General features: G+C 39.4%; 1 protein-coding gene across 5 annotated transcripts in view; it reads left to right on the forward strand.

Annotated features, from left to right (window-relative positions):
* Positions 1-24,122, forward strand: part of SHLD2 (shieldin complex subunit 2) — a 95,472-nt gene that overhangs the window by 24,603 nt on the left and 46,747 nt on the right. The window lies entirely within an intron of this gene.

Here is a 24,122-nt window from a genome sequence, read left to right on the forward strand (position 1 = left end):
CCGGGTTCGATCCCTGGTCAAGGAACTAAATCCCACATGCCCAACTAAGAATTTGTATGCCACAACTAAAGATCCCGTATGCCACAGCTAAAGATCCTGTATGAGGCAACAAAGATCCCGCACAAGGCGTGGAAGATCCTGCATGCCACAACTAAGACCTGGCACAACCAAGATAAATAAATATATAAATAAAAATATTTCTAATGTCCATATCAAATTAACAATAAGATTTTTAAAGAAATACCAAAATAATCATCATTTATTTTGGAAGTTAACTTTCTCTGATAAGATGTTAACATCTGTTTTTTGTTTTGTAGGGTTTCTTTCATTAATTAAAGTATAATTCACATAGCATAAAAGTTTCAGTGGCTTTGAGTATAATCAGTGTTGTGCAACCATCACCATTATCTAGTTCCAGAACTTTTTCATCGCCCTCAAAGGAAACCCCTCTTAAGTTTTCCCCCTTCTCCTAGCCCCTGGCAGCCATATCTCTGTTTATATCTCTATGGAGTTGCCTATTCTGAGTAATTTATATAAATAGAATCATACGATATATTGCCTTATGTGTCTGGTTCCTTTAATGTAGCAGCGTGTTTTCAGATTTTACCTGTGATGTGGCATATCAGTAATTTGTAGCTCTTCTGGGCTGAATAATATTCCATTGTGAGGATATACCACATTTGGTTCATTCATTCATCAGTTGATGGATGTTTGGGTTGTTTCCACTTTTTGACTGATAGGAATGATGGTGCTATGAACATTCATTTACAGGTTTTTGTGGACGTATGTTTTCAGTTCTCCTTGGTGTATACCTAGGATGTAATTACTGGGTTATATGATATCTCTATGTTTAACTTTTTGAGAAACTGTCAAACAGTTTTTCCGAAGCAGCTGCATCACGTTATGTAGTTTTTAATGTTATTTAAGATACTTGGAAGAAATGAGAGAAAAGTTTATGAAAATGTTAACCTAAGCATGTTAGTACTCATGAGAGTCATTCTGGCAAGCCACGTGGAGGTCTCAATTTGCCTCATTTGCTTTTCAGAATGAAAACATTAAAATATAAACCTACACTATAGAAGTGGCATCAGTTTTTATTCTCTCTTGTTCCTTCACCCACCCACTTCTAAAAGTTTGGAATATGCTTGGAATTAATGCTGTTTACTTTCACCTAAGGATAGGTGTCTAAAAGTGACATATTAAGTTTCCTGCTTTGCTTTTCCTTAATGAGTTTCATATTTTATTATATAGTTTACTAAAGCAGAGAAACTGATCTGGTCTTTCTACAGAAAACATTCTTAATCAAAATTCAAAATAAAAAAACAATTTAAAAATTAAAAGTAGATTTAATTGCTTATGTTTAAATTTTCTTGGATATAAAAATATTTTTCAAAAATATCACATACGGGGCTTCCCTGGTGGCGCAGTGGTTGAGAGTCTGCCTGCCGATGCAGGGGACACGGGTTCATGCCCCGGTCTGGGAAGATCCCACATGCCGCGGAGCGCCTGGACCTGTGAGCCATGGCCGTTGAGCCTGCGTGTCCGGAGCCTGTGCTCCGCAACGGGAGAGGCCACAACAGTGAGAGGCCCACATACCGCAAAAAAAAAAATATCACATAAAGACCTTACTTAAAAATCTTTGTGTAAAAAATGTTGTGTTAATGTAGTGGGTGCTTTAGAGATGCTTTTGTCTCCTCTGCTGATGATGCTACCCTTGTCTCTTGTTCTCACTAGTCATTATCAACTATTCAAACAAACTCCTATTCTAACAAATATTTATACAACCTTCATAAATTTACATGAAATGAAATCATTATAAAGAAATAAAGTATATTGGTTTCATTGGGGAAATAGACTTTCAAAGCAGAAAGGGTATTTATGGAGTAATTTCTAATGCTAGATTGGAGCTTACATTCTTTTCATGCCTTTCTCATTTAAGGTGACACTCCACATGAATTTTATGTTTGTAAGAAGAAATGTGATTATCAGTCATTCCATAAAGGTTGATGTGAACCCTGGCTCTCTAGGATAAATTAATCTTTATTTCTGTAAGGATGTATCATAGAGATTGAGTTGTTTTCTTTGAGTAGTGAAAAATTAAGGGGTTTCTTTTTTAGGTAAACTCAGGTTTTAAACTATAGAAGTCAGCTTTGCAATGTGGACATCGAATTCATTGTTTACTAAATTCTGTAATGTTAACCTATAATTTTCAGTTGTTTTGCAATTATTTTTGTTCTTAACATAATTTATGTTATTGGGTTGGGTAATTTTATCTACTTTTATTTCTGGATGTCTAAGTATAGGTAGTTGCATTTGAACTAGAGAAATGTTGGGTTTTAAACAGAATTTCTCTCTGAATATTGAATCTTGTTTTTTTCTTTGGCCATGCTACACCTGGCATCCAGAATCTTAGTTCCCTGACCAGGGATCGAACCTGTGCCCCCTGCAGTGGAATCATGGAGTCTTAACCACTGGACCGCCAGGGAAGTCCCTGAGTATTGAATCTTTTAATAAGTTTTTTTATTACATTTTTTGTTCCATTGTATTAATTTTTCAGTTGATAACCTTTGGTACTGACTATAAGTAGTATAGAAACTGCTTTCTACCTCAAAAAAATTTAAAAATAAATTTTAGATTAAAAAATCGACCTCAAGGGCTTCCTTAGTGGTGCAGTGGTTGAGAGTCCGCCTGCCAATGCAGGGGACACAGGTTTGTGCCCCGGTCCAGGAGGATCCCACATGCTGCGGAGCGGCTGGGCCCGTGAGCGATGGCCGCTGAGCCTGCGTGTCCGGAGCCTGTGCTCCGCAACAGGAGAGGCCACAACAGTGAGAGGCCCGCATACTGCAAAAAAAAAAAAAAAAAAAATTAAAAAAAAATTTTTTAATCGACCTCAAAAAATTAAAAATAGAATTACTGTGTGATTCAGCAATTCCACTTTGGGAAACATATTCTAAAGAAGTGAAATCCCTGTCTTGAAGAGATATCTGCACCCCCATGTTCATTGTAGCATTATTTATAATAGCCAAGACATGGAAATAACCTAGGTGTTCATTGATGGCTGAATGGATAAAGAAAATGTGGTGTATGGGACTTCCCTGGTGGTGCAGTGGTTAAGAATCCGCCTGCCAATGCAGGGGACACGGGTTTGAGCCCTGGTCTGGGAAGATCCCACATGCCGTGGAGCAACTAAGCCCGTGCGCCACTACTGAGCCGGCGCTCTAGACCCTGAGAACCACAACTACTGAAGCCTGTGCTCTAGAGCCTGCGAGCTACAACTACTGAGCCCACGTGCCACAACTACTGAGCCCATGTGCCACAACTACTGAGCCTGTGTTCTAGAGCCCGTGAGCCACAACTACTGAGGCCCACGCACCTAGAGCCCGTGGTCTGCAACAAGAGAAGCCACCACAATGAGAAGCCCGCGCACCACAACGAAGAGCAGACCCCACTCGATGCAACTAGAGAAAGCCCATGTGCAGCAACGAAGACCCAACACAGCCAAAAATAAATAAATAACTTAATTAATTACAAAAAAAAATACTGACTTGGACCTGGGAGGCCAAATCATTAAAAAAAAAAGAAAAGAAAAGAAAATGTGGTGTGTATATATACAATGGGGTATTATTCAACCGTAAAAATAAGGAGGGCTTCCCTGGTGGCGCAGTGGTTGAGAGTCCACCTGCCGATGCAGGGGACACGGGTTCATGCCCCGGTCTGGGAAGATCCCACATGCCGCGGAGCGGCTAGGCCTGTGAGCCATGGCCGCTGAGCCTGCACGTCCGGAGCCTGTGCTCCGCAACGGGAGCAACAATATGGATGAGCCTCAAGGGCATTATGCTAAGTAAAATAAGGCAGACCGAGAAAGACAAATACTTTATGATATCACTTAAATGTGGAATCTAAAAAAACTGAAGGCACAGAAACAGAACAGATTGGTGGTTGTCAGGGGGTGGGCATGGGGAGATAGGGGAAGGTGGTCAAAAGGTACAGATGTCAGTTATGAGATAAGTTCTGGAGATGTAATGTACAGCATGGTGACTGTAGTTAACAGTACTACATTAAATATTTAAAAATTGCAAACAGAGTAAATCTTAAGCGTTCTCATCACAAGAAAAAGAATTTATAACTATGTGAGGTGATGGTTGTTAACTTATTGTAGTAATCATTTTGTAATATATACATATATCTAATTATTATACCCTATACCTTAAACTAATGCAATGTTATATGTCAATTATATCTCAATAAAACTGTGGGGGGGCAATGCTCCCAGATAAAATATTGATGGCTGCAATTTTTATATAAGATATTGGTGAAGGGAAAAAAGCAGGGAATTTTGGAGGTCAAGTTTCATATTATGAAACCCAACTTAGTGATTTATACATACTTCAAAGCAGTATGAGTGATCTGTGACCAAAATGTGATTTCTAGGCGAAATGACTATTATGTAGATGGAGTATCTGCCCAGGCTTTATTGTTCTTGGTGTTCAAACTCTGATCTTGTTGCCAAGATAAAGGAAAATATTCCTTCAATTGCAAATTGTAGTGTATTTCTCCATAAAAAGAGTTTAGTTCAAATAGTACTCTTAATTCTAGTTATTCATTTGTTAAATAAATATTTTAAGCTTCTAATAGAAGTCAGGTACTCTGTTACATATTGTTTATGTTTACAAGGATCCAAAGATGAATAAAACAAAGTGTGGGACAACTCAATCTCAAGTAACTATTTTTTTGCTAGCTGTTAGAGCACAAAAGAAGAGATTGAAAGCCACCTAACATGGTTATATTTATTCTTCTCTTTTTTTCATGGTTCTTAGGTATGTATGGATTAAATTGGCCTTTATTTCCTGCCCAGGATCTCAACTTTATTTCATACTTTTTTCCTTTGGAAAAATGTTTCTCAGGTTTTATAACAAAGTAGAACTGAACTTGGAGAGCACAATCTGCATAAGTTGGAGACTTTCTCTCTTTAGAAGTGGAAAAATGGCTGGTCTCAGCATTACTGAGTTAATGTATAGTTAGGATCAAGTTTTCAGTTCTAATTGCTGACTTACTTAGTGAGTGAATGATTGATCATAATCAACTAAGAAGTGTAAGATAAAGCCTGGTATCCTGAGTAGTTTTTCAGGTGCAGTTAGTTCTTCAGAATGATAAGCATCTTTACAGACAACCTTCATTAATTGTTATTTCTGTTTCTCTTGGGTCATCAGATAGTTTATCTTCTTCCCCCCACAGCCCCCCCTTTTTGGAGATATGTAAAAGAGTTAGAGGCCTTGATGTTTGCATAGACAAGGTATGCATTCAAATAAACTTTTCAGTATCATTGTGACAATTAAATTGAATGATTTGAAATAAAAAATAATTTCAGTTATTTAAAAAGAGTAAAGTATTAACTGTGTTAATATTTATTTCTAACACTGCTGTAAGCACTTTATGTTCATTATTGGGTTGAAGCCTCATTACAGTCCTGGGAGAGGGATACTGTTACACACACTTTATAGACGGGAGAACTGAAGCACAGAAACTTAGGGATTTCTGCTCTTGATGTCATGCATTTGACAAGAGTTATGGTAGCACAGGCGTAATGTTGCTTTTTTCTTGCCCTTTTCCACCCATCAAATGCATTCGTTTGTGGTGTTTTCTATTTTGCAGGACAATTTTGTTAGACTTCTTGGTTTCCAGAGGTCACATTTAGTTGCCAAGATGGTTTTATGTCCTTGGGAAATCCTTAAGTACCTTATTTCCTTATCTTCCATATTTTTCTTCTTCAGAGTTATACAGTTTAACAAGCCAAGTAGTTTGTCAGGGATTGTCCAGACAGACAGTACTTCTTGGTCCCCACCTTCACTTCCCCTTCTCATAGGTAACCACTGTCAACTCCTAGCTGTTTTGTATTTACCTGTGATTTTTCAAGTAATGTATTTGATGCTTTCAGTTTAGGACATAACTTGTTTATATGGTTTTTTGTGTCCTTATCACTAACTCAACTCAAAATTTGCTACCAGTTGCTCAAATTTCCTGTTTTCTTCCACATAATTTATTCTGTCAGTGTCATCATCTCAGAGAAGTCCCTCCAGAGTAACATGCTCCAGTCTGGAGTGGTTTCTGTTTTATCGTAGTGCCCAGCTATCATTCTAGGCATTTCCTTTTCTTCTGTGTTGGATCTTTTGTTTCTTCTGTTCTATGTCTTCCTCTTTCTTGGTTTACTCCCACAATTTGCTGAAGAAAAGGTGAATGGGAGGCAAATTATTTGATATGTTGCATTTCTGAAAATGCCTTTATTTTCCTCTTAACCTTGATAAATAATTTGGCCTGAGTATAACATTCAGATTGGGAATCAATACTGTTGTAAGGTTCTAAGAACAGGTTAAGTGGTACTGTCATTCTTTGTTATCCCCGGGGAGTGGTTCCAGGACCTCCCTTGGATACCAAAATCCTCAGATTTCTCAAGTCCATTATGTAAAATGGCACAGTATTTGTATGTAACCTATGCACATCCTCCTGTATACTTTAAATCATCTCTAGATTACTTATAATACCTAATACAAGGTAAATGCTATGTAAATAGTTGTGAACACAATGTAAATGCTATGTTAATAGTTGCTGGCATGCAACAAATTCAAGTTTTGCTTTTTGGAACTTTTCTGAATTTTTTTTTTTTTTTGATCTGCAGTTGTTTGAGTCTGCAGATATGGAACCCATGTATATGGCAGGCTGGCTGTATGTTATTTGAAGACTGTGTAAAGTTAAAGATGTAAATTGAAAATCCTATAGCAATGGCTAAAAAACCAGTACAAAGCACAAGTGAAACAAATAGTAGTGCCATAAAGCACTGTTTGCAGGGAAACATTGCATTAGATTCTTATATTAGGAAAGAAGAAAGGTCTCAAATCAATGGTCTAAACCAGAGATCAGCAAACTTCAGCTTGTAGGCCACATCCAGCCCATCACATGTTCCTGTGTGGCTTGTGACCTAGAATGGTTTATATGTAATAAAATGGCTGAAAGAGAATCAAAAGGAGACTAATATTTTGTGACATGTGAAAATAGGAAAATCAAATTTCGGTGACCATAAAGTTTTATTGGAACATAGCCATGCTCATTTGTTTATGTATTGTCCATGGCTGCTTTCTTGCTACATCCACAGTGTACAGTAATTGTAACAGACTGTATGACCTGCAAAGCGTAAAATACTTACTTTGTGACCTGTTGTAGAAAACATCTGCCAACCTTAGCTATGGATCCTAAAGATTTTAAAGCAGTAATATGGATATATGTTTCTCTTTCACCACCTTTATTCAACATTGAGCTAGTGGTCCTAGAAAGTGTAATAAGTCAAGAAAAAGAACATAATTAAGTATAAAAATTAGAAAAGAAGTAAAACTGTTACTTACATATGACATGATTGTATACATGGAAAACCGTATGGAATCTACAGAAAACAATTTTTTTTTTTTTTTTTTTTTTTTTGTGGTACGCGGGCCTCTCACTGTTGTGGCCTTTCCAGTTGCAGAGCACAGACTCCGGACGCACAGGCTCAGCAGCCATGGCTCATGGGCCCAGCCGCTCCGCGACATGTGGGATCCTCCTGGACTGGGGCACGAACCTGTGTCCCCTGCATCGGCAGGCGGACTCTCAACCACTGCGCCACCAGGGAAACCCCAGAAAACAATTTTAATAAGTGAATTTAGCAAAATCACTATATGAAAATAATTTGTAGTTCTCTATATTAGCAATGAACTATTTGAAAACTGAAATAAAAACTGTTATTTCTGATAGCATAAAAATAAGCAAATACCTATGAATAAATCTAACTAAGGATATGCTCTTAACACTGAAAAGGTAGAAACATTGCTAATGTAAGTTTAAAAAGAACCCTAGATAAATGGTGATATTCCATATTCACGGATTGGAAGACTCAACATTATTAAGATGGAATTCTCTCTAAATTGACCGATAGATTCAATTCAGTCTTCTTTAACATCCTAGTAGGCTTTGTTTGAAGAAATAGATAAGACGATTCTATAAACTTACCAAGATGTAAAGGTCTAAGAATAGCCAAAATAATTTTGAAAAAGACAGTTGGAGGACTTTTGTTTACTGATGTCAGGATTTTCCACAAAGCTACAGTAATCAAGACAGTGTAGTGTTGGCATAAGGATAGACATTTAGATCAGTGATACACAATAGAGATCTCAGAAATAGACTCATACATTTTCCCACCAAAGTGCCAAGTCAGTACAATGGGAGAAAGAAAGACAAACGTTGCTCTAACTTGATGTCTATATGGAAAACAATGAACTATCACCTCAACTCATTCCATACACAGAAACTAATTTGCAGTGGATCATATATCTAAAATGCAAAAGCAAAAACGATACAACTTCTGTATTATCTCTCACTTCATAACAAATTTCCCAATACTTCCTGGCTTAAAGTAACAAATATTATGTTACAGTTACTCTGTGTCAGGAACACAGGAAGAATTTAGCTAGGTAATTCTAGCACAGAGTCTCTCATCCGGTTGTAGCCAAGATTTTAGCAAGAGTGTAATCATCTGAAGGCTTGACTGGGGCTGGAGAATCCCCTTCTAAGATGGCTTATGTCCCAGGGCTATTGGCTAGAGGCCTCAGCTCTTCACTGGCTATTGGCTGGGGACTCAGTTCTTCACCACGTGAGCCTATTTTTAGGGCTGTTTGAGTGCCCTCATAACACGGCAGCTGACTTCCCTCAGAGTAAGTGATCAAAGAGGGAGCACAAGGAGGAAGTGGCATTGCCTTTTATGACAAAGTCTTGGGAGTCACATACCATCACTTCCACCATATTCTACTCATTACTCCAGCTCATGTTTAAGGGTAGAGGAATTAAGCCTCACCTCCTGAAGGGAGGAGTATCAAATAATTTGTGGACATACTTTTAAAATTTCAAAGCTTCTAGAAGAAAAAAAAAGAATATCCCTATGACTTTGGAGTATTCAAATATTTATTGGATAAGATCCTAAAAGAAAAAAGAGAAGTAAAAGAAAAAAATTGATAAATTGGACCTCAACTAATTTAACATTACTGCCTTTTACAAGATAACACTAAGGGACTTCCCTGGTGATCCAGTGGCTAAGGCTCCACACTTCCAATGCAGGGGGCCAAAGTTTGATCCCTGGTCAGGGAACTAGATCCCACATGCTACAACTAAGAGTTCTCATGCCACAACTAAAGATCCCACATGCCACAACTAAGAGTTCTCATGCCACAACTAAAGATCCCACATGCCACAACTAAGACCTGGCACAGCCAAATAAATAAATAAATATTTAAAAAAGTAATAAAAGACACCACTAAGAAAAAGAGTAGGTAAGTCCAGAGTAGGGAAAAAAAATTTCCAGCATATCTATCTGTCAAGGACTTATATCTAGGGTATGTAAAGAAGTGCAATAACACAATAGTAAAATGAGGAAAAGAGGAATAACCCAGTAACAGACTTCCCCAAAGAGGATATACTAATGACCAATAAGCACTTGCAAAGGTAGTCAACATCACTTAGTCAACAGGGAAATAATGCAAAGTAAATTCATAATAAGATACCGTCTCACACACTCTAGAATGGCTAACGAGAAAGGCTGAAGATACTAAATGTTGGGCATGATTGTGATGCAACTGGAACTCATCCATTGCTGATGGGTGTGCCAGATAGTATAGCTACTTTGGAGAGCTGTTTGGCATTTTCTACTGAAGTTAAACATATATACATCCTATGATTTAACATTCTACCCCTATATATTTAATGAAGGGAAATGAAAACATATTTCCTCAAAATTATGAATTCAAGAATGTTCATAGCAGTCTTATTCATAAAAGCCCCAAACTGGAAACAACTGAAATGTCCATGTACAGGAAAATGGATAAACAACTTGTGGTGTATTTTGTGTGTGTGTGTGTGTGTGGTGTATTCACAGCACCCAACACCTGATACACCCAACAACACAGGTGAATCTCAAAACCATTGTGTTAAGTGAAAGGAACTAGACATAAATGAGCATATACTGTATTGTTTATATGAAGTTCAAGAAAAGACAAAACTATTCTGTAGTGATAGAAATCAGAAGATAATTGTAGGTTGGAAAGGGAAGGAAGCTGTTTAGAAAAAGACATGAAAGAACTTCCTGAGATCGTGGGAATGTTCTGTATTTTGTTTTGGGTGATGGTTACTTGGGTGTAGACCATTGTCGATAGTCATCAAACAGAACTGTTAAGACCTGTGCCTATTATTGAATGTTTAATTATACTTCAAATTTTAAAAATAGTAAACAAGAGTCTAGGGGAAGAACGTTTAAGGCTGAGGGAACAGCTAGTGCACATAGATGCTGAGGTATACCTTGGGGTATTTAAGATGAAAGGAAGAAAGTGGTTTAGGTCAGGAAAGTAGGTCTGTCATCTATGGTTTGTTACATTTACTCTGTATATTTTAACTTCCTAAGCAACAGGTTTTTATTTTTTTTATTTTTTTAAAATTTTTTTGGCTGCGTTGCGGCCTGTGGGATCTTAGTTCCTTGACCAGGGATCGAACCCATGCCCCCTGCAATGGAAGCGCAGAGTACTAACCACTGGACCGCCAGGGAATTGCCAGCAACAGGTTTTTAAATTTGAATATTTAATGTCTTGGAAATTTATCATCCCATTGCCAGATGACTAAAGAGTGGGAGAGAGAGGGAGAGGGAGGGAGAGAGAGAAAATCTGTCAGGTTTGAAGGAAGGGATTAAGAAAGAGAAAGAGAGGTCCTCCTAAAAGCTATTTATTATTCACTTCATTATTAACTTTACAGTAAACCTTCTAAGTGGAATTCTTTGATAATGTAGCTCCTTTATGTTGAAGTTCTTTTCTTACCTCTCTAGATAAGCCAGTGCTTTTTAAAAAAATAATAAATTTATTGATTTATTTAATTTTGGCTGCATCGGTCTTCATTGCTGTGCACAGGCTTTCTCTAGTTGTGGCGAGTGGGGGCTATTCTTCATTGTGGTGCGCGGGCCTCTCATTGCGGTGGCTTCTCTTGTGGAGCACGGGTTCTAGGTGCACGGGCTTCAGTAGTTGTGGCATGTGGGCTCAGTAGTTGTGGCTCATGGGCTCTAGAGCAAAGCCTCAGTAGTTGTGACGCACAGCCCGTGCTCCGCGGCATGTGGGATCTTCCTGGACCAGGGCTCAAACCCGTGTCCCCTGCATTGGCAGGCAGATTCTTAACCACTGTGCCACCAAGGAAGTTCCACCAGTGTTTTCTGAGTGTGTTTCATATGACTTAATGGCAGAGTTCCGGCTTGGATTCTAGCTCCACAGTTGTGCAAAGTCAAAAACCCAGAGAGGCAGTGTGGTATACTGGTTAAGATCTTAGGCTCTGCAGTTTGATTTCCTGCATTCCAGTCTTGGCTCCACTGCCTGCAGGCTGTGTGACCTGGGGCAAGTTCCTTTAACGTCTATAAACCTGTTTTCTGAGGAGGCAGTAGAATAAGAAGGAAAATCAGGTTATTGCAAATAATCCAGATGATGGTGATTTGAACCAGGGCAGGAGCAGGTGGAGGTGGAGAAAACTGGTCAAGTTCTGAATGAATTTTAAAGGTAGGGCTAAAAGGATTGGATGACAAATTGGAAGTATGAGAAAAAGAGCAGTCAGAGAGGATACCAAGGTTTTTGGCTTGAGGAACTGGGAGAATGGAGTTACCATTTGCTGAGATGAGTATGGACTTTTTACAAAGGAATGTCAGGGCTGAAGTTGCAAAGTTTTTTTTTTTTTCCTTGATTTTGTGTTTTTCACCATTTTTAGGCGGTGGGTGGAGATGAGAGCAAGTACAGGTGTTGGCAGGCAGACCCCTGGGACCCATGTTTTGCTTGAGATCTTGATTACTAGTCTTAACAGTTCAGTTCTTTTGCAGTTACATAGTGTGGGAGATGGGGGCGTGAAGTGTGACATTTTCGCATTGCTCCTTTGACTTTCCTTAGGAAGGGTGAGTCTTGGATAAGTTGACATCTTGCTGTCTGAGATATTTTCTAGGAAGACTGGATCCAAAAGATTTTATACCTGTGTCTGCAGCCTCATTACCCAGCACCTGAAGCTAGATTCTTTAGCTGACAAGCAGGTTAATTCTCTTTTCTACCTCATTTAATTCTTATCTGTGTTGTGAGATTTCTTAAATGCATATTATATATTTTAGATGCAATTCAGCCTATTTCTATTAGTGTTTTTTTAAAATTATTATTATTATTATTATTTTTGCGGTACGCGGGCCTCTCACTGTTGTGGCCTCTCCCGTTGCGGAGCACAGGCTCCGGACACGCAGGCTCAGCAGCCATGGTTCACGGGCCCAGCTACTCCGCGGCATGTGGGATCTTCCCGGATCGGGGCACTAACCCATGTCCCCTGCATCGGCAGGCGGACTCTCAACAACTGCGCCACCAGGGAAGCCCCTAGTGTTTTATTTTTAAAAACTTCTTACAGGAAAATGAAACAGTGTTTCCCTTTATTCCTAAAGTTGTTCCTAACTATTGTTATAATGTTTCTGATAAAATGTATTAGGAGGCACACCCTTCACTAATAGGACATTTATTCGTGTATTTATATGGTTTTTAACTAGGACACCATGTAATTTATTCCTAAACCAAGACATTTTTAAGAGTGAGAAGGGATGGGGAGGGTGGGAGGGAGGGAGATGCATGAGGGAAGGGATGTGGGAACAGATGTATATGTATGATTGATTCACTTTGTTATAAAGCAGAAACTAATAAAAAAAATAAAAAAATAAAAAAAAAAAGAGTGAGAAGGGAGACTGACAAAACAGGACACCAGGATAGCATGCTTAAACTAGGACCATACTGGGCAGATCAGGATGTCCGGTCACCCTATTCTTTAAGGCAGAAGAGCAGCTAGATTAAGGGTCACTTCCTGTTTAAATACTTACTGGTAGAAGGAAAATGCCTGGAATAGGGGCTGGGAGGGAGAAATTCCCACTGCATTGCAAGCAGGACTAAGAGGCTCACTGCACCGCACTAATCATAGGGTACCTCAGGTGGTGATGAGAACATGATTACAAATCTCTCACTTGAAAAACCAAAGCCTGTTGCAAAGGAAATGAGAGCTTATGGAAAAAGATTTAAGAAATCAATTGTCTGCTTAAAGATTTGTTTTAGTAGCTGTTATTTTAGATACAAGAATAAGTAATAGCTTTAAACTTCAATTGATTTTGTTTTTGAGGGGCAGATGGTGTGTCTTATACCCTTTAGTGACATAAAATGTGGCAACATTCTATCATTTTAAGTAGGAAATTCAGATACTAGCATTTAGTAACTATTGGGTATTTGTAAGAGTGACGAGTTTACCATGAATGTACATAGTAGGTGGGTTACTAGTATTCAATGTTATTTCTTAGCACAGTGAATTAAGATAAATTGGATTGATTGAATGAGGTTAAAGAATAGAACTATTTCTTTTTTAGCACCACTTGTATCAGTCACTATGGAGAACACATGGAAACTGTAGAAATGGTTTCTAACTTCAATGTAAATAGTAGTAACCTAAATACTGTTTATTAAAAGTTAAATTTATTTTATTTATTTTTATTTTTGGCTGTGTTGGGTCTTCGTTGCTGCACGCGGGCTTTCTTTAGTTGCGGTGAGCAGGTTTCTCACTGCGGTGGTCTCTCTTGTAGAGCATGGGCTCTAGGCGTGCGGGCTTCAGTAGTTGTGGCATGTGGGCTCAGTAGTTGTGGCTCGCAGGCTCTAGAGTGCAGGCTCGGTAGTTGAGGCTCACGGGTTTAGTTGCTCCGCTGCATGTGGGATCTTCCTGGAACAGGGCTTGAACCCGTGTCCCCTGCATTGGCAGGTGGATTCTCAACTGCACCACCAGGGAAGCCCCTGAATACTGTTTTTAAAAAAATAAATTAAAATAAAATCTTTCCATATATAATCTTCTATAGTCTCCTTGTTTTACATATCAGTATATTAAGGAAAATCTTTTGTGGTAATACATATCTTCGTGACTTTAAATAGCTATATAGTTTTGCCTTTGTATGGATGTGCCATAATTTATCAGACCTCAGTCAATGCACGTTTTCCTCACTTTTCTAACATTTTACATGACACTGCTGTGAACATCCTTGTAGCTAAATCTATGAGAGTGTATACGATGTTTTTCTCTTTAGGTTAGATCCCTAGAAGTATAACTATGGGGTCAAAGGGATACAGAATTTTAAGACTTTTGACATACATTGCCATATTGCCCTCCAGAAGGATTTTACTAGTTTAAACTCTTATTAGTATAAGCTATTTCCCTGCACCTTTGTACCCTTTTCATGAATCTTTGAAACTTTGATAGGTAGAAATGTTTTCTCATTAATTTATAAAATTTTCTTTCATTTTATTAGGAGGTTGAATGTTTTCTTTGTTTTTAACCATGTATTTTTTTCTGTGCTATAAACTTGGTTATCTACTTTTTTTTTTTTTTTTTTTTGGCTGCACCATGCAGCTGGTGGGATCTTAGTTCCCGTACCAGGGATTGAACCCGGGTCCAAGGCAGTGAAAGCCCACATCCTAACCACTGGACCGCCAGGGAATTCCCAACCTGGTTATCTTCTTAACCCATTTTTCTATTACTTTGTGTGTCTGTGGGCACATGCTTGCATATTCCCTATATATTAAGGATTTTAATCCAAGTGTAATTTAAAATTCACTATTTCTTCAATTTGGAAATAATTGGAGAAATGCAAGTGAAACACAAGTGAAGTACCTCTGTACCCTCATTAGTAAAATTACTTTTAAAAAATTGTATTTATTTATTTAGGCTGCGCTGGGTCTTAGTTGTGGCATGCACGGGGGATCTAGTTCCCCGACCAGCGATCGAACCCGGGCCCCCTGCATTGGGAATGCAGAGTCTTACCCACTGGACTACCAGGGAAGTCCCAAAATTACTTTTTAATATGCTAACAAAGTTGTGGTAAGACTGGAACTCTTGGCCATTGTTTGTGGCATTATAAACTGTCCAGTTCTTTTGCAAACAACACAATAATAAATATTAAGAGCTATAACAATGTACATTATCTTTGACCCAATAATTCCATACCTGGGAATTTATCACAAGAAAAAAATTGAAAGGAAATGCTAAATTCCTCAAATTATTTATTGCAGCAATGGCTATAATAGTGACAGGTTAGAAACAAATGAGTGAATTAGAGAGTAATGGTGAACTAAATTAGATTCATTATGAAAATATTAAGCTAGCATTAAAAATGATTAGGAATGGCTTCCCTGGTGGCGCAGTGGTTAAGAATCCGCCTGCCAATGCAGGGGACACGGGTCCCCTGGTCCGGGAGGATCCCACATGCTGTGGAACAACTAAGCCCGTGCACCACAACTACAGAGCCTGCGCTCTAGAATCCGCGAGCCACAACTACTGAAGCCCGTGCTCTGCAACAAAAGAAGCCACCGCAATGAGAAGCCTGTGCACCACAACGAAGAGTAGCCCCTGCTCACGGCAACTAGAGAGAGCCCACGCGCAGCAATGAAGACACAACGCAGCCAAAAATAAATAAATAAATGTATTTTTAAAAAATGATTAAGAATTTATAGGTTGACGTAAAAGAGTAGCATTACATGGATTGAAGCAGGATACAAAATTATTTCAATTTTATGGTTACAACTATGTAAAAATACACAGTAAAAAAAAAAACCTGAAATACAAAGGGCTGGTTTTTACGTGTCACCAAGTATCGATATGTATGTGTAGAGTTCCTGAGGTTTAAGACTCTAATCTTTATTGAGTAAGTACTCTGTGCCCATCTCACAGCAACACTGTAAGATAGGGATGGATGTTATTCTCATCTGACAGATTAGGAGACAATTCTATATATATATATATATATATATATATATATCACCTAGCTTCAACAATTTCAAGTTTACATTTTTAGTAAGTTGCAGAGTAGGGTTTTAACCCATGTCTATCTTGCTCCAAAACCCATACCTTTTTTTTTTTTTTCTTTTTTTGCGGTATGTTGGCCTCCCACTGCCGCGGACCCTCCCGCCGCGGAGCACAGGCTCCGGACACGCAGGCCCAGCGGCCATGGCCTACGGGCCCAGCCACTCCACGGCACGCGGGATCCTCCTGGACCGGAGCATGAACCCGAATCCCCTGCACCGGCAGGCGTACTCCCAATCACTGCGCCACCAGGGAAGCCCCAGAACCCATACTTTTAATTACAATCCTATGCTGCCTCTTCATTTTGTCATTTGATGCTTTTGAGTAACTTTATGATGCTCTTTTTTTTGGTAAAATTGACATGGAAAGGCATTATAATGATGAGTTTTTAGGTTGGTAATAAGATGGAGAAAGCACTGCCTTTTAACCACATATATTTTGTAACAAGCATTTTTAGTTGCAGTGTTCTGCAAAGACAAACCTGCTGATATGGTTCATCCTGTTTTATAAATCTTTGACCCATTCATCAGACTCTGACCACTCTAAAGATAAAGGACTATGGTTGCATTGGTCTTTCTGACTGAAGTGGCCTTCTGCCGATTGAGAAATTGTATAATTATTAACTATGGTGATGGATATGTACTTGCAAGTTTCATCTGGTATCTTAATGAGCTTTAACCCTCTGAGTCCACCCAAAAGTTATCCAAGAATCATTGAAATATGTCAGTGTTTACAATTTAACTCTCAGTCAGTGTATTTTTGCTATGATAAATATTTTGTTTCCCTCTGGCCTCACCACATCCCATCCCCCTGCTCACAGACTCACAAATCCTATAAATTAGAGGAGTTACTAGCTGCAGCCTTACATATAAAGACTTCTTTAAAAAATTACTCTCTTTTGAATTAACAGGCCCATACTTTCACATCAGTTTTTGTTTTTTTTCTTTTGAGCAGGAAGGGGGAGTCTCACACGTACACGGGTATATATTCAGACAAATAAGTGAAGGCATACTAAAGTAATTGTTATATACAAATAACCTTGTATTTTATAGACCTTTAATTTATTTCAGACATCTCTCGTCCTGGGAGATCTTGTCTGAACTCTCAAGACTGCTTCGTGTCACCCCTGTGTGCTTCAGCGACTTCCCCTGCCTAGAAGGCAAGGAGAGCTCTGAATCTTGGGAATCTGTGGCCTCTGGGCCTCGTAACCTTCAACCCTACCAAACTTGAATCCAATGACTATGGAATCTAGTCGGATATAGGGTCATTTAGTCATATTTTCCCTTCAAGAAAGAGACTAATAGAACATTGCTTTCTTTTTTTTAATTGAGGTATAGTTGATGTACAATATTATATGTTTTGTGTGTATGACATAGTGATTCATAATTTTTAAAGGTTATATTCCATTTATAGCCATTATAAAATATTGGCTATATTCCCTGAGTTGTATCCTTGTAGCTTATTTATTTATTTTATACATAATAGTGTGTACCTCTTTTTTTAAAATTAATTAATTAATTTATTTTTGGCTGTATTGGGTCTTCATTGCTGCATGGGCTTTCTCTAGTTGCGGCGAGCGGGGGCTACTCTTCGTTGCGGTGCATGGGCTTCTCATTGCGGTGGCTTCTCTTGTTGTGGAGCACGGGCTCTAGGCGCTCAGGCTTCGGTAGTTGTGGCACGTGGGCTCAGTAGTTGTGGCTTGCGGGCTCTAGAGTGCAGGCTCAGTAATTGTGGCGTACGGGCTTAGTTGCTCCGTGGCATGTGGGATCTTCCCGGACCAGGGCTTGAACCCGTGTCCCCTGCATTGGCAGGCAGATTCTTAACCACTGCGCCACCAGAGAAGTCCCTAGTGTGTACCTCTTTTTTTTTTTTTTTTTTTTTCTTTTTTTTGCGGTATGCGGGCCTCTCACTGTTGTGGCCTCTCCCGTTGCGGAGCACAGGCTCCGGATGCGCAGGCCCAGCGGCCGTGGCTCACGGGCCCAGCCGCTCTGCGGCATATGGGATCCTCCCAGACCCGGGCACGAACCCGTATCCCCTGCATCGGCAGGCGGACTCTCAACCACTGCGCCACCAGGGAGGCCCCCCTAGTGTGTACCTCTTAATCCCCTACCCTTATCTTGTCCTTCCCCTCTTCCCACTCCCCACTGGTAACCACTTGTTTGTTCTCTATGTATGTGAGTCTGTTTCTTTTTTGTTATATTCACTAGTATGTTTTACTTTTTAGATTCCACATATAAGTGATACCTTATAGTACTTGTCTTTCTCTGTCTGACTTCATTTAGCATAATACTCTCCAAGTCCATCGATGTTGTTGCAAATAGCAAAATTTCTTTCCTTTATTATGGCTGAGTAATATACCATTGTATACGTTATACCACATCTTCTTTATCTATTCATCTGTCGATGGACACTTAGGTTGCTTCCACATCTTGGCTATTGTAAATAATGCTGCTATGAACATTGGGGTGCATGTATCTTTTCGAATTAGTGTTTTTGTTGTTTTTTAGATATATACCCAAGAGTGGAATTGCTGGGTCATATGGTAGTTCTATTTTTAGGTTTTTGAGAAACCTCCATAAGAACATTGCTTTTTTATCTACTGTGATTGTGTCAGATATAATGATACTAGAAATATAAGTCTGATGTTAGGGAGAGTGGTTGGTTCAATATAGCCTGGTAAAGCATAATTGGATATTTAGTAGTTAAATGAATGCAACTGGATGGAATTCTGCAGCGTTGTATGGAATGAGAAGATGGGATGGCCCAAGGAAAAAGAGAGAAAGAAAAACCAGAGAGGTAGAAGAACTAGTCAGGAAAGGGTAGTGTTCTAGAAACTAAGGAAAGAGTTTCACAGTTGGAGTGGTGAAGTACTGTGGATACTTATTTGACAATTTGGGCTTCACTGTTGTCTTAATAGAGATAGAAAATAGAAGTCAGATTGCAGGACATTTAGGAGAAAATGTTAAGTGAGGACCTAGAAGCAGTGAGTGTCTTACACTCTTTTTTTTTTTTTTTTTTGCGGTACGCGGACTCCTCACCTCTGTGGCCTCTCCCGTTGCGGAGCACAGGCTCCAGACGCACAGGCTCAGCGGCCATGGCTCATGGGCCCAGCCGCTCCGCGGCATGTGGGATCCGCCCGGACCGGGGCACGAACCCGTGTCCCTTGCATCAGCAGGCAGACTCTCAACCACTGCGCCGCCAGGGAAGCCCTTACACTCTTTTTAAACGTTTTGGAGATTACCTATTGCAGGTGTGTCCCTTGGGTAAGACAGTGGAGGCTGCTTTACTGGTTCCGGTGTTGGGGTGAAGTGCAGGGATGCCTTGGGACTGTATTGTACTCCTTTTTTATGAATATTATTTAAATTCAGTTTCAAAATTTTGTCACTAAACGTAGTCCAGAGAGCCTATGAAAAATGCAGGTAATGGGCAGTCCTACTTGGTTGAGTTGCCCCAGGCTTCTCCCTCCTAGGGACGCCCTGCATGTATTCCTGTGGTTACTCAATTTCTCTATTTTACAGTTATAATTTTAGCTCTCCCATTAGACTATAAGGTCCTTAAAGCTCTTTGTTATTGTTGTTGAATTCCCAGTGCTTAGCATGATGCCTGGCACACACTACTAAGTATTTGTTATGTGAATGATTGAATAAATAAATCAATAGTTTTCTGGTGTTTTAAGCAGAAAAGAATTCTAATTTGATGGTCTCACAGAATCAAAAAAAGTAGAGTGTTTCAGGAAAGAGGAATTGATAAACAGTCTCAAATGGCAGTAAGGTAAATGTTGAAAACTGACCTTTGGATTTGGCTATTAGAGGTCATTGATTTCCATAGTAAAAAACATTATAGCAAAGTGATTGGAGTTAAGAGCCATATTTAAGTGGGTTGAAGAATAAATAGGAAGTGAGAACAAAGAAGCAACATGGAAGTTTGTATTTTTGTTTTGTTTTTAAAGATTTGAGGCTCAAGGGAAGAAACTATTGGAGAAAAACCTAAAGATTCTAGAGAAGGAAGTTTGTTAGCATAGGAATTTTATGCATTTGATTTGAACATATCTAAGTGTTTCTACCTATGTGTCAGATTAATATATTCCTCCCTCTTCCACTTGGTTTTGATGTATCTTTTGAACTTGAACCTTTTTGCTGTGCTATTTGGGGCCCCCTAGTGGCCAATTTAATAATGATATATAGATAGTAAACTGTCAGATCTAATGTACCACTTATTCTTTATGCAGATTATTCTTTCTATGAGGATTAGATGGGGGTGGGATATGTGGTTATAGTACTTATGATACTTAGCCCTCTTTGTTTTGTTATGGGTCAAGACTTGACACCTAAACTTACTATAATTTTGTTTCCTTAGTAATAATTCACTATTATAAACTCTTTGAAAATAGCGGTATATCTTTGTTTCAGCTGCTAATAAGTTAACAGCTGACATCATTGTTCTCAGCTCTTATTCTTCAATGTTAGATTTAGGTCCATTGTTTTATGTCTATTGGAACACCATATCCAGTTTGAAGATTGTGAAAGAAAAGCCTGAATTACCAAACAAAAAAAGATCTGATTATTATAAAAATAATAAACATTCATTATTCATCACAATAATCTTTTAAAATATAGAAATCTTTAAAAAAATCATCCTTAATCTTGCTTCCCAATGTTTTTCTTTCTAGGATTTAAAAAAAACATTTTATTTATTTATTTATTTGGCTGCACCGCATCTTAGTTGCAGCACGTGGGATCTTTTAGTTGCAGCATGTGGGGTCTTTAGTTGTGGCATGCGACCTCTTAGTTGTGTAATGCAGGATCTTTAGTTGCAGCATGTGAACTCTTAGTTGCAGCATGGGGGATCTTTAGCTGTGGCATGGGAACTCTTAGTTGAGGCATGTGGAATCTAGTTCCCTGACCAGGGATCGAACCCATGCCCCCTCTGTTAGGCATTAGTCATTAGTTATGGAGATATACATCTGGTGGTCATTAGTCATTAGTGATGGAGATATACATCTGGTGGTCATTAGTCATTAGTGATGGAGATATACATCTGGTGGTCATTAGTCATGACATCAGATATACATCTGGTGGTCATTAGTCACCAGTGATGGAGATATACATCTGGTAGTCATTAGTCATTAGTAATGGAGATATACATCTGGCAGTCATTAGTCATTACATCAGATATACATCTGGTGGTCATTAGTCATTAGTGATGGGGATATACATCTGGTAGTCATTAGAAGGTATTTAGATCCTGAGACTGAAAGAAAATCACCTAGGGGGTGAGTGCAGAGAGAGAGCCAAGTACTGGGCCCTTCAGTAAGAAGTTGAGGAGATGAGGAGGAGCTAGCAAAGGAGACTGAGAAGGAGCGACTAGGGAGGTAGTGTGAGGTGGGATGAGAATCAAGAGGATGTGGTATCCCTAAAGCCAGATAAAAAGAAAGCGGTGGTGTCAAATCCTGCTGACAGTCCGAGTAACTTGAAAATGGGGAGTTGACTGATGCTAAGGTGGAGGTTATTGGAGACCTTGAAATATGCCATTTCAGTGGAGTAGTTTGGACCAATGCTTGACTGGAGTGGGTTTAAGAGAGAATGGGAGCAGAGGGAATATTGACAGTTCTTTCAAGGAATTTTGCTATAGAGGAGAGCAGAAAAGTGGTGCAATAAGTAGAGTGGAGGAGCTGAGGAATACCAGCTTGAGGAGCAGTCACAGCATGTTTGTTTGTTGATGGAGATGCTCCAGTAAAGAGAGAAAAATCAAGATTTAGGAGAAAAGGGGAGACTTGTTGAAACCTGAGTAGGAAAGAGGGTATAAGATCTAATGTCTAAGTGAGGAAGAGATGGCTTTGCATAGAAGCACAAACAGTTGGTTCATCTGTAGTAATATGAAGTTGGGCAAAGTATATGGGTATGATAGAAGTGGGTAAATATGTTGTTGACAACATGTAAATGATCACCAGCTGCACTTGAAGATGGGGAGGAGATACTGGGGATTTAAAGAGTAAAAAGGTATAAAAGAGTTATCTTGGAGAACGAATGGACAGGAAAAGATAAGTTTGCTGGGTACCACCTTGAGGTTAGTGGTAATGAACTAACCAATGGCTAGTTTTCACTGGTTACAGGTGTAGAGTAGGTGGTGATTGAACTAGGGTTTGAGTTTAGCCGGGCCAATACCTTGGAGATGAGAGCAGCAGAATTAGAGAAGTATGATAGGGAACGATTATAATAAGGGACCATGGAATCTAAGCTGGTTAAGGAGGGAAGTGAAGAATGAGGCTGTAAAAATGAAGTATGATCATTGTGTTCAACGTAGATCCCTTGTGGTCAAAGAACTGTTGGAGTTGTGCATTTAGAGGGGGTAAGTTGAAGATAGGAGAAAGCAGTCAGAGTTGAAAGCTTAAATTGAAATTAAGGAAAAGTATGTAGTTATTGATAATGGTAGTTATATGATTATGAGAATGGATAACTGAGGTAGGGTAGAGAATAAAATAAGTGGAGGAGAAGAGGGCAAGGAACCAAGAGGCCAGGATATTGGAAGGAACACCCACATTGATACTGAAATCACAAGAATTATAATTGGATAGGTTATTAGATTTGGAAGAGGTGACCATGAACAAATCTTCGAGGAATGATAAGAGTGACTGGGGATAATAGCTGTTGTTTCCTGTATACTGCCATACTTCCCATACTTCCAAATGGACTTTTCATGATTTGAAACTTTCTTACCCTTTTACAAAGGACCCTGTACTCTCATCAAAAGTCCTCAATCATACCATGGTCTTTCATAACTCTGCCTTTTACAGCTGCTCGTTCTTTTGTTTAGATGCTTATAGCCATAGTGCTTACCTTCCATAGGAGCATTGTTCCCCAGGAGACTGTTGTTTCCTGTTTATAGCTTATAGTATTTATTACATTATTTTTAAACTATGAGTTTACATTCACTATTTTTCTCTCCTTTTTGTTTTTTTAAAACCAGGCTGACAGTTCTCTTAGGCCAGGGACTCAATCTGTCTTTTTGTCCCTGTAGCACTATAAAGAATTTATCAGCAAACTCTAGGAGTAGATCTATTTAATAAATACTCTTTGGGGATTTCCCTGGCTGTCCAGTGGTTAGGATGCTGCACTTTCACTGCCAAGGGCACGGTTGTATCCCTGGTTGGGGAACTAAGATCCTGCAAGTCACGCAGCACGGCCAAAAAAAACGAACAAACAAAAACACAAACTTTTTGAAAGTCAGTTACTATCAAGTAAATATTGGTATGTTTCTTTATTTTTATCTCATTAAATATGATGCTTACTTAGATTTACTTATATCAAGTGCCACAGTTAATGAAAAACTGTTTAAATTATAATGAGATTTTAATCTGTGTATTACAAAGTGACTTTTCTTAATCTGGTGTATTTTAGAGAAGATTAAAAATACAGAAGCAACTATTGATTATGCTAACAGATTAAAGATGGATAATACAGTCACTTGGACATCTTGAAAAGAGCCTTGGTGGTTGTTTTTTTTTTTTGCAATACGCGGGCCTTTCTCTGTTGTGGCCTCTCCCGTTGTGCCCCGGACGCGCAGGCTCAGCGGCCATGGCTCACGGGCCCAGCTGCTCCGCGGCATGTGGGATCTTCCCCGGACCGGGGCACAAATCCGTGTCCCCCGCATCGGCAGGCGGACTCTCAACCACTGCGCCACCAGGGAAGCCCCAGAGCCTTGGTTTTTTGTTTTCTTTTTATTCCTTTTTTTGCGGTACGCGAGCCTCTCACTGCTGTGGCCTCTCCCATTGCGGAGCACAGGCTTCGGACGCGCAGGCTCAGCGGCCATGGCTCACGGGCCCAGCCGCTGCGCGGCATGTGGGATCCTCCCGGACCGGGGCACGAACCCGTGTCCCCCTGCATCGGCAGGCGGGCTCTCAACCACTGTGCCACGAGGGAAGCCCGAGCCTTGGTTTTTTATTTTCTCTCTGGTTCAAGCCTTCTGTTTTGATCTTGGGAATTGAAACGTGTTGTGTGTGTGTGTTTACTTTTTTTTTTTAATACTTATCTATTTATTCATTTTGGCTGTGGGGATGTCTTAGCTGCGGCGCTCGGGATCTTCATTTTGGTACATGGGTTCCTTTATTGCGGCATGCAGACTCAGTTGCGGCATGCGTGTGGAGTCTGGTTCCCGGACCAGGGATCGAACCCCGG

This window comes from Mesoplodon mirus (assembly GCF_964341445.2).
Source record: "Mesoplodon mirus genome assembly, chromosome: 2".
Taxonomy (NCBI): Eukaryota; Metazoa; Chordata; class Mammalia; order Artiodactyla; family Ziphiidae; genus Mesoplodon; species Mesoplodon mirus.